Source organism: Amblyomma mixtum, chromosome 2 (assembly GCF_055824585.1).
Source record: "Amblyomma mixtum isolate Tamu chromosome 2, ASM5582458v1, whole genome shotgun sequence".
Lineage (NCBI taxonomy): Eukaryota > Metazoa > Arthropoda > Arachnida > Ixodida > Ixodidae > Amblyomma > Amblyomma mixtum.
The window spans coordinates 267,112,775-267,124,495 of record NC_143013.1 but is presented as its reverse complement, the minus strand read 5'-3'; the positions used below and the strand labels follow the sequence as shown (position 1 = coordinate 267,124,495).

Genomic DNA, 11,721 nt, shown 5'->3' with positions numbered 1-11,721 from the left:
GCTGTGGTGCTTGTTGTACTGAATGCTGTGTCCGCAAATAAAAATGTATCGTTGCGCTGAGGTATTAATGTGCTTCACTGTATTATATTGTATCGTATTGCACCGTACCGTACCGTACCGTACCGTACCGTACCGTATCGTATCGTATCGTATCGTATCGTACTGTACTCTACTGTACTGTACTTTATTTTATCTTGTCTTGTCTTATTTTATTGTACTGTATTGTATTATATTGCATCGTATCGTATCGCATCGCATCGCATTGTATTGTATTGTATTGTATTGTATTGTATTGTATTGTATTGTATTATATTTTATCGTATCGTATCGTATTGTATTATATTGTATTGTATCGTATTATATTGTATTGTGTTGCATTGTGTTGTATTGTATATAGTAGAACCTTAGCTTTGCAGGAAACTCCGGTCCATCCACTGTCGCCAGTATAGTCGCCCCGCTGCTCCACAGCTGCTGACACTAACCGGACACATCCCTGCTCGTCACACAAAACGAAGAAGACAGCGTCGGAAGGTACACACAGTTCACGTCCGATGATACCTTTCGTCGTCGTGCCTTGACACGCGACCTGCAGCCCATATAGCTTCAGGACTTCGTCCACTGCTCCGAACAAGAAGAAACAGCGTGCGCCGCGGAACGTGTGTTGTTTTTTTCTCTCTCTTCTCTTTTTTTTTTTTTTTTGTGGTTGAGCGGCAATGACAACTAGCGGCGATGCAGCGAGCATTATGTAACTGCTGCGCGCTTGCGCCGTGGGTGGCTTGGTCTTGTCCAGGGTGTATACGCGTCTGACAAGACGTGCTCGCCGAAGGCATTCGCGCTCTTTGAGCCGACTGTTACGGCGCGTATCCTTGCATCCTTACTCTCTCACACTCCACATACACCGAGACATTATTGCTAGTTAGGGATGACCCATGGCCTGAAGACGTGTGATGACACATAGGTGAAGAACCGGGCTATTGTTAAATAGTTCCATTGTTTGGTAGTCAGCTAGAACAAAGAACAAGGAAACCCTGCTGGCCTGCTTGTGTCTGGTGCAAATATAATTCACGCGTAAACTGCATGGCTTCGCGGGAAAATTTTGTTCGGTTGTGTAAGCAGTGCCTTGCACTGCTAGAGAGGGCGCAATCCTGCAATGAGACTTAATGGTAAGGTGCAGAGCTCGAGGTCTTTAGGATTTTCTAGCCTCTCATCAATAAGTGTATATTTGTTGATGTTTTGAGGACACTCGTTCGCGTGGACTGGAGCAACGGAAAGCCTTTCTGGAAAGCGAAATTACAGCTAGAAACGTTTATATCGACGTCTCAGAGCAAACCTAGAGCGAGATTTTCTGGCACACTGAACGCAAGAGCGCAATGCTCCATCTTTGCAGGGAGATGTTCGCATTTGTCATTGCCGCTACCGTAGTATATACATTTAATGTACCTTGCCCTGCACCATGCTCAGTTGTAATCTCAACTGTGATCAGGTCGCGTTCTTAATTATATTCTCGCTATCATCACTACGTAAACCCAGCGACAGCGCGATTAGCCAAATTACATTTCCACCATGTGCTAACTTAGCCAACAGGATAGGATGAAAAGTGGACAAATATAAACGGAACTCATTTATGGTAAACAACTGCCCCGAAGCGCGATTACTTGCGGCTAAGAAGGTGCACTACGCGAGTGTGTGCGTCTTACTAAAATGCGCAATCAGTTTTTGATTTATATTCAGTGGCTTCAGACATCACACTCACCAAGTATTTCTGATGGCTGTGTGTGTTTCTGATGAACTGCTGATGGAAATTGGCCGCCGCGTTTACGATTAAGGCATGAGGCGTCATCTCCTGTTGAGCCTCTCATCAATTTGTTGTGTATATGTTAGGTTCGTGATGCATTTCTGCAGAACTTATGATGTATTCAACCGAGTCCTTGGTAAAAACAAATGAAATTCCCTGAATAGCACTTTTTTTCTTAAGTCTCAACATCACACAGATACGCTACTTTTATGCCCTCTGAAGCCTAACTCTCAACATTCGCGGAGCAACTGCATGTGCAACTTTCGCCGAAAAGTGGAGCAGTGCAGAACCAGACCGGCCAAATAATAAAGCGAACCGCTGCCATTCACGCTGCATATATGGTTTTACGTTGCCTAGTAGATGGGCAACGTCGGCCTTGCGTGGAGTAAACAGTGAAAGGACATCGGTGACTACGTTGGTCGGATATTGGCCCGACATCGGCCCAACTTTGGCTATTGGATCGGCTGTCTATCGTATCGCTGCAAATAAAGGGCTGACATAATACGCGCCAGTTTTTGCAATACTGAGCTGGTGTCAGAGTGCATTCCCAGCGTGCTCATTCGGTATATGCGCTGTGCATAGCCTCACACTCAATTATAACTATTCACCAGGCGCATGTTTTGCGTGAGCCTGGGGAATAGTTGTGCGCCGACAACGCACTCTAATGTTTATTCATATCATTCATGTTTAATAGCAGACCTACGTCGTATATCGCAACGGAAAACTTCCGCGTTCATCTCCGTTTGCGAATAAGAATGTATCTAGTTGTTCTTAACCGAAGAAAAACTTCAGAAATCTTCGGACAATCTCTGCGAAGATTGTATAACATCTGTCAAGTCGAGAGAAAAACTATAAACTGCCTAAAAAAAATTGTGAAGGTTGTAAACCATCAGCGCTATGTGAGGTGGGGATTGGGCTCTCTTAGGAATATTTGACATATTTGTACACGCGATCTAGCTGATCTTAAATTCAGTCAGTCTATCATATACTCTATGGGGAGGGGTAGGTCTTTTTGGCTCTTTTTTGCGAATTCTACGATCTTTTGTCGCTACTTATTTCGGGACACAGTTTCCCTTTCTTCGGCAACTATTATTTTCGACGAATTTATTACCGTTTTTTTTTTTTGCGGCAATATAACGTGGGATGACTGTCACTTAGAGTTCATCTTGGACATTTTTTCAGCTTGAGCATTCGATTTTTTGTAATTAACGCATAAATCTTCGTTGATTATTGGTAAAGGGCTTGTAGCTGTCCTTGAAGAAGAAATTGTTATCGCCATTAAGAAAGTAACAGAAGTTAAATGATAGAATCACGGAACAGAAACGCAAGCGGAAATTTGTTTCTAAAAAGTGCGTTTCCATGTTATGGTTGAGTTGATTGAGCTAGATAAAGGGTGGGGCTTCACGTTGTTTGCATGTTGACGACAGGGATGGAACTTCCGCTTAACCGTCGCGGGAACCAGATATTAACACCTTTTAGTGATGCTTATGAAGGTTTCTCAGTGTCTTCATATGCAATCGAGAAACCTGCGTAGCTAAAAAAATGCCGTAAGCGGGTGATGAAAGTGAACAACGCTACTCAAGCATTCGACCTTTGACGACGAGGTGCAGCATCCTAGTATCTAGACGCATCCAAGGTAGCGGAGCGATAACTCAAAATGTACAGCTGCTCACAACGCACAATGGTACGCCGAATGCGCATGCCCCTGTATTTCGCACTTCGAAATGCATGCCCAACAATTCAAGAAAAAAGCATTTTTGAGCGATAAACTGTTTATGAAGGCAATTTTTTCATATACTGTAACATTTAACTATAACAATCAATAAATCAGCAGATCACCCGACGGCAGTCTAGCATTCTTTTCTATTAACGTTTTTGCTATCGTCAAAAGCATTCGCCATTGGTTTTCTATGAGAGTCTTAACCGCTCGATGAGAGTGATGGAAACACCTTAAAAGAAAGATTTTGCTAGATATCAGAAGAATGGACCATTACCTTCAATGTTTCCATAACAGTGTCTTACGATTTTCCAATTTTCAAAATTTTTATCCGAGAATGTTGGACATGGTCGTATCTGACTGAGTGTAGCTCCTACTCGATAGCCAGCTACATAGCTGCGGCGTGCATACCAAAAATACTGACCCCCCCCCCCCCCCCCTTTTTTTTCGTTAAAACCGAATTTCGAAAATCAAATTTGGTGCACATTTATTCGGTTTAAACCGAAAAGTCGTACCCCAGTTATCCGTTATGTCACTTATTCGTCTGCTATAGGGACGGTGAAACATCTCATAAATGTTCAACACTCCGAGAATTTGCCGTTACATCACAAAGGCCTCGTTCCGACCCTGCAGAGTCGAGAAGCGCCACGACGTCATAGAGAGGCAAACTCGTGCACTCCCCCATTTCTCCTCTCTTTACGCTGTAAAACTTCGAACCCCACTCTTTGCACTGCAACAAATCGTGCACGCACTACCCATTTGCACGTCAACGCTATACAAGCGCGCAGCGCTATTTGGCATGTGTGACCTGCATGCTGCACCCTCAAGCGCCATAAAATCGAGCCGATCCCAATGGGTCGCTGGCTCATTCGCACTGGCGACAACTTTTGACTCCTGTGTCAATGGCTTAGGCATTGCTCGGACACCGGTCTCTGACACGCGTGTGCGCTCTGTGGTACGTGGGGGAACTGTGGGGAGGAGGAGGGGGGGGGGGGGGGGTCGTTCTAGGGGCGTCATTCACAACGTTGGCTGAAAGCGTTTCCCTTTACTCCTTCCCCCGATACACGAAAGCACGTGTCGGCGGCAGCTCGTCCACTCCGCACGCCATAAAGTGAGGCTGGCGTGGGTGTGAATCCCTTAACTGCAACACGTCACACATAGTCAGAGGAAAGCGAGGGAGGGAGACATACGTGGATGGCATCGTTCTGCGATGGCAGCGCTTCCGCTGCCCCCGTAAGCATGCAGAAGCACACAGTCCGTTCCGAAAACGTTGCTAGTCAGAAATGAGGGTGGCACGAGTGAGAAGGTTTTGTTCCCTATGTTGCGTGAGTGTGTACGCGCGTGCGTTTGTCTCAAATTCACGTTCTCTGTTCGCACTCTCAGCCGTTCTGTTCGCGGCATCGTCCGTGGCAATGGGACAGAGTACGGGCAGGGCTTTGTGTGACCGACAGCGCCGAAGATTTTGGGAGGTTGACAGTGTTGTGTCTATCCACGGGAAAAACACAAGATCCCTATTTTCCTATTCCTCGTTTGTTCATGTTCCCGAAATTCGGATAGGAAGAGCTTTCGCATTGAGAACTGGAAGGATCAGACCGCATGATGATTGCAAAAGATTGCCTGGAGAAAGTTGTCCATACAGAGAAGTGTGCTGCTATACCATCTATAGGTCGCAGGAACAGAACGAGTGGGAAATATTTCTGCTTCAGAGAATTTCTGATCAACAGTGCTCATTGCGTTGACAGGAAGGAGGTAATGAGTTTGAATGAACCAGAAATCCCTATTAAGCAGGTTATGATGCATTACATCCTACTCTTTGTAATACTATATCGTTTGTACTAGCGCTCCGCACGCGGCATGCATTAATGACAAAAACCTAAAACCTCACATGAGTTCAGATCTAATGACGCATTTCGCCACATTGCTTTGTCATGAAGACTGTAATTCAATTTGGGAAGATAAATTGATTAAAGTCAAACAATTAGTCTGCTCCCACAGGACGAACCCACGAAGCAGGTTGGCCGAAGCGCGAACACTCTGATCGCAGAGAGAAAAATTTACAACCACGAGCTGCTGGCGAACAAAAGCTGCTCGCGTTTGGCTCCAGGCGCGCATCGCGGAGCTGTGCCCCGCGACCGCGTGATGACTGGACGGCTTCACGCGACCAGAGACAAATCGTGTTAAGCGCACAAAGCCCAAACGTGTCACGTGTTGGGCCCGTGTACATTTAGACTTATCTTTCCCCCTCTCTCGCTGTCTTTTCCCGAACCCCGTACATCGCCTCGTGAATTGTGTGCAGTCATAGCAGAAACAACGCGTGCGTAGTTATCAGGTACATCCAGTAAATCCCGGCAACATCACGTTGCCATCCAGGGCAGCATTTATTTCTACTCGCAAACCCACCACAGCAATGTTTCGCTCGAACGTACTGAATCATTAAAAGCATGCATGAAAACGATTTGCCGCTGGTTGGAAAAGACGTGCTTTCAAATGCTATTCAAGGTCCGAACTATTTCTCTCGTGGAGGAAGAATTCCCGTTTTCCCTTCTTCTATAACGCTGCACACTACTGTCACAAGCGCTTCAGGGACCGCACGACGGGCAAACGACTTCAGCGCCGCCAGCGAACAACAGCGCTTACAATCCCCTCTCCCAACCCCAGCCACCTTTTTTTCCCACAGGCCACCAGGACAGACGAGGGAGGCACGCATGCTAACACAAAGCGAGCTCGTTCGGGGGTGGATGGAAGAGGGAGCATCTCGGCGGCGGAGGGCAAACAGTTCCACAGTTTCAATTGTGAACTCTGACCCCCACCCAAGCGGCAGCCAACTAACCGTATACGCGGCACCGCCGCTACAACCACCACCACCACCACGTGGCGCTCATTACAGCCCACCACGTCGATCCTATGTGTCACCGCTCCGCGCACAACAGAAACCCCGGCGGGTGGCTTTCCATGCAACGCAGCCATTGCCAGCGGCGTGTAGTGTGTGATTCCAACGGAAGAAAGATTGCGAGTGGGTAGAAAGGGAAGCGGCGTGCGGAATCGCGGAACAACGGCAGCAAATGCTCAGAGCGCAACGAACGATTCCCGCGTCTTCTTTCCAGTTTGCTCTCCCTCCATCCCGAAATATCTCCCCCTTTTTTCCCGGGCCAGCAGGCGGTTCTCCCGTCTCCCCATTTTCAGCTTCACTCCCTGCCTTCCCTTTGCTACAATAGGCTCGGTTTCTTGCTTGCCCTCTCTGATTCCTCGCAGGGCACTCGATTCGGAGGGGGATGGAAGATTAGGGAAGCAACGAGAACCTGCTGTGTAGGGATGTATCCCTATTGCATCTGCTGGCGCTTCTCTCCTATTCCTTTCCTCCATTGCAAGCCGCGAAGTCATCGTGTTTAATTCCATGGACCAAGCGGACGATCAGTGGCGTGAAAAGTGAAATAGGCCTAAGCTTTTAAAATAGGATTACGCGCAGGAGAAAAGGCTGTAGGTGTTTGCAGCGCGCACGAAACACGGACGGACAGAAAAGGGAACGAAACACAGCGCTGACTTTCAACTGAGCTTTATTGGAAAAATAAGCGACTTTTATACAAAAATTTTTATAACATGTGACTCAGAAGATGTCAAAACGTCCTACTACATGCGCCATCTAAAATCACTGATACTCTAGATAAAAACCCTGAAAAAACATGAATGGGAAACACTGAAAGACATGTGCCGCTTAAACCAACTAAAGGGTGTCATGATCAACAACGGTGAAGGAACAACAATCGAAACAACTAACAAAAAACTATGATACCGAAATGCAAAAGCAGGGTGAAGCTGTATATGGGCTCCCGTAGTCACAAAAAGTAAATGCCTAAGGGAGGAAGAAAACCTTAATTATTCAGAGTACCTTCTTAGATTCATTATTGCCTTTCATTCTCGCAGTCTTATAAGATACAGCATGCAGCCAGCAGGCGCTGGAATTCCTCAAAAGCTGCGGCGACTTCGTTGATGGAACTACTCCCGTTCCCCAAGTGTTGTACGATGAAAAAAAAAAAAAAACGAGCCAAAGCTTTGTTTTCTACGGTTTGTTGCCCGCAAATAACAGTTGAAAAAAAAAATGGAAGGAGGAAGAAAGCACTGGCTAAAGAAGACAGGGCCAGCATAGATCTTCAAGTGGTAAACCCTGGCTTCTCCTATGCGCACACTTGCAAGCGTACGCACAGCAAAGCGTGCAGACGCATCGCACGTGGACCTACACACGTGCGCGACCAACCAGAAGCACGCAATGAGGAGGGCGGGGGATCGCGAAGCAAGCGCCCTAGAGCGAGCCATGTCCGATTCCTCCGCATATGAGAGGATCCGTTCCTCCCCGCGCGGCAATGGCGGCGGCAGCGCGAAATCCCGGTTATGAATTTGATCTCGTATTACATCTCCCCCTCCGACTGCGGGTCCCGACCTGATGGCGCGTGGGGGAACAACGCTGGTGGCGCGTGGCTGGCTATGGCCGAGTGCCACGCGCTCGAGAGATATGAGACGCGACAGGGATGATGGGGGAAAAGGAGGAGGGATGGAGGGTAGGGAGCGATGCTCCATCCCGTCTTCCCCTTGGGGGCTTCTCCGCCAAGCATTGGGTTCTCCTACTGTGCCGTGAAGCCTAACCGTGGCCGCGTTGTCGAGTAGTGGTGAAACAGGGGTTGGAGCGATGTTTAGACTGTGATAAAAAAAAGAAAAGAAGCGATACCAAGCGCTGGGTGCGGTCGGCAGAGAATAAGGCGACTGTGGGGTCGCTACGCAAGGAATGTGGTTGGGAGCGAAGTGCGAGCTTTGTGTGTCGATGGGAGAAATGGTGTGGAGAGGGAGGTAGTAGAAAATCTCTCGCCACTCCGCCCGAATTAAACGCAGCCGCAGTCCCAAGATGTAATATTTATTGCATTGCCGTCTAACGCATGACCATGGTGCAGAGAATTTCTTGCAGTACAATGCTCTCAGGCATAGCTGCTGCATCGTGATTCTAAAACACAACAACAAAAAGTCCTCGCACTCATCACGGAACTATAGCAGGGAACCTTTGCCTGTTAGTTCATCGCAGCTTTGTGCAAGCGAGTTCCTTTATTTGGAGCGCATTAGAGGACGCGAACATTGAGACGAGGTAAAGCGTAGTCATGAGAAAATCGTTCGATTTCACGGGTTTGACTTTAAAGGAAAAAATAAAGCACCCACAAATAAGTTAATTCGAAGAAAATGACTGAAATGGGCATCTTCTAAAGCTCCGTAACTTTTGTACTAAAAAATCAACGGCGAAGCTAACAGTAACAAGTTGGTAAATTTTTATTATCTAGCAATTTAGGCTCGTGTGAGAAATGTGCTGACGTGGCCAAGACCACTGCCTACAGCCCTGGACTATTTGTCATGGAAGAATTCTCTATCGCTTTATTTTGAAACTTGCTTCTATACTTAGGTATACACCCTTTATAGTTACCTATCTTCTTTCCATACACCCCTAATAGAAACGAGTAATACTGCCTATTCGTTAGTCTTTTTGTACGAGCACAGCGATAAAATGAGAGGACGACATCTACTTTCATGTGTCTCCAAACGAAAGGTTAATTGAAACTGTGAGAGATCCCTACCCATTAACCCTCACTTGGGTCAAGGAAGTGACAAAAGTCAACACTCAGTCTAAGACCATATGGTGAATTTTTGCTGAGTTCACGGGTTGACCCTTAGTACTATGTATAACAACAAAGCAGCTCCTTTTAGCCCTGGGAAAGTGCCATGTGCAGCGGGCGTCGTAAAAAAAAAAGAATATTTCTTTTTGTTTTCTGCAATCAATGGCCGCTTGTTTGAATAGTGTTCGTTCATGATCATATTTATGCTCTGCTACCTACACATGGCTGCATGTTCATCGGTGGTTGTCGGTCCGTCAAGAGCCGACAGACTCTGTACCAACTTCATAAAGAAGCACCACGACATAAACCATATTTTGGCGAAGCCTAAAATGGGTATCTATGTGTACGCCAACTTCATAAAGAAGCATCGCGACATTAATGATATTTTTGTGAAGGCTAACAAGTGGGCATCTGTGTGTACGCCCAAATCAAACAGCACCCTCTGTCGTCTTGTGTCAAAGTTATTTTATTCACAAGACTCTCGGACATGTTCATGCTCTTCCCATTGGCTTTTAGTTCCTTCATTCAACCGGTCAGGAAGCAGCGGCATGCTTACACCTCACGGCTTTCACGCTCTACCTGCACTGTGCGAACATGCGACTGCGGGCCTACTTGTTACCAGAGGCTGGTTCCGGTTGTTCGACAGAAGAAGTTGACGCGTCATCAGCTTCGACAGCGGTGGAGCCCCTCCTCTTAACCAGCTCGTTCAGTTCTTTCAGCCGTGCGAGCAGTTTGTCGTACCTGTAGGTTCCCTGGTTGTCACCGAACGGATCGTCCATGGTGTAGCCAGACAAATGCAGGTTCTCCTTCACAGCTTTCTCGTACTTGCCGTACGACTCGGAAAACGCGTTCAGGATCCTCTTCCTCAAGGTAGGTGGACACGGCGAGCTGTCCTTGAGGCAGGCGTCGACCGCATCGCACACGGCCACCCTGATCGTTTCGTGCCGTATTACGGCGTTGTAGCGCTTGGAATCTCCCGCATTCCTCTCGGTTTGGTGTCCGGGTTCGTTGAAGTACGGATTCTCGGTCAGCAACGACTGAATCGAGAGCAGCACGGTCGCTATGTTCTGCGTCACGTTCCAGCACGGTCCGGGCCAAGTGCCCAGGATGCTGAGGCAGATCATTCCGTTGGCGTAGAGGTTCGGGTTGAAGCGAACTCGTCCGAGGTCGGTGGTCATGTTGCGGACCCGCGGTGGGCTGACCGGGTAGTTGGGTGGACACTTAACGAGGAAGTGGAAGAAGCCGCCCTCGTACGGCGTGCCCGGAGGTCCCATGACCACGGCGTGGATCTTGGTGACGTTGGTCTCTTCGGGCTCGATGAAGACGCCTTGCGGAGCGCGGGTGTACACGTTGGCGATCTCACGTTTCACTCTCGCCAGGCACTGCGGAGACGGCTCGTCGTGCTCGTGACCGATGGGGTCCCAGAAGTCCAGGTACTTCTTTGGAAGTCCGAACGCTGCCAGCAGTCTCGCCATGTCTTCAGCGCAGTGCCTTTTCTCTGGAAGAGACTGTGAACGCCAGGACAGAGCGCTCGCTTTGAGACAAGGTCGTCTTCTTCGTCTTTCCTACATTAACACCGATGTTGAAGAAAAGGAGCATATAGCCTATCCTTCCCCTGTCTGTACCCAAATAACTATATCTTTCTTTTTGCTTACCTTGAAAAAAGAAGCTGCATTGTATAAGCTGCAAGGCCGATGGATTTCTCTTGCCAACAAGCAAAAGCAACCAAAGCAAACCTCCCGATCCTTTGTTCGATCACCAGGGTGACCCTTCGGGGCCGAACAGCAACACTATAACCACTGCATACCCCCCCCCCCCCCCCCCCTACCCATTTCTAAAGATTAGCAAAGGTTAAGATTGGCTCCGCTCACGAGATCGAGACAGAAGCACATCGCAGCAGCAGTTTCTAGCGCCATGCTCCACGCTAGCCCCAGAGCACGCGTCTGGTTCAAAAATGAGGAAGAAAGAAAAAGATAAAGATTGTGGCATCATGGCCTATCCCCCAGAGTGGGTATGTGCCATTCTGTCATAGGCTACAACAACAACAACAACATAGCTGCCTGCGTGAATTGATATACGCTTGCTTTAAGAGCACATCGTGTGTCACCTTCGTCGCATTGGGATACAACCAATAGCTTCTGCCTTTGTTTTCAAACAGCACGACGAAATCGAGCCGGAAAGGAGATTCAGATCTCAGTAAGTAACATCTGAATTCACGACTATCATCAGTACTCCTCAAATGCTGCATGAGTTACGTCACCAGGCCGTTAAGGGCGCCGGAAAGGAAATGGGGTCTGCACAGGAAGCCCATTCCTCCAAAGAAAAGTGGATAAAAATTTTATTGAACGGGAAAAATAAGAAAAATAAAAGGGAAGGCAGCCAAAATGAACGCTTGACTCCACTTTCCGGACGAAAATGACAGATGTACAAAATATTGTTCCTTTCAAAGGTTCTTTCGAGGTTTCTTTAAAGGGGTAGAGACACCAAATTTTTGTGTTGTATCTCTGGGTTGTAAATAATGCGTAGCGATTCAGTGAGCATGGAACACCATCTTAGAAGCA

The 11,721-nt window shown here is 47.6% G+C and overlaps 1 pseudogene; it reads right to left on the bottom strand.

The window, feature by feature from the left end:
* Positions 1-542: 542 nt before the first annotated feature.
* Positions 543-10,635, bottom strand: LOC149363897 (ubiquitin-conjugating enzyme E2 Z pseudogene; annotated as a pseudogene).
* Between the last annotated feature and the right edge of the window lie 1,086 nt (positions 10,636-11,721).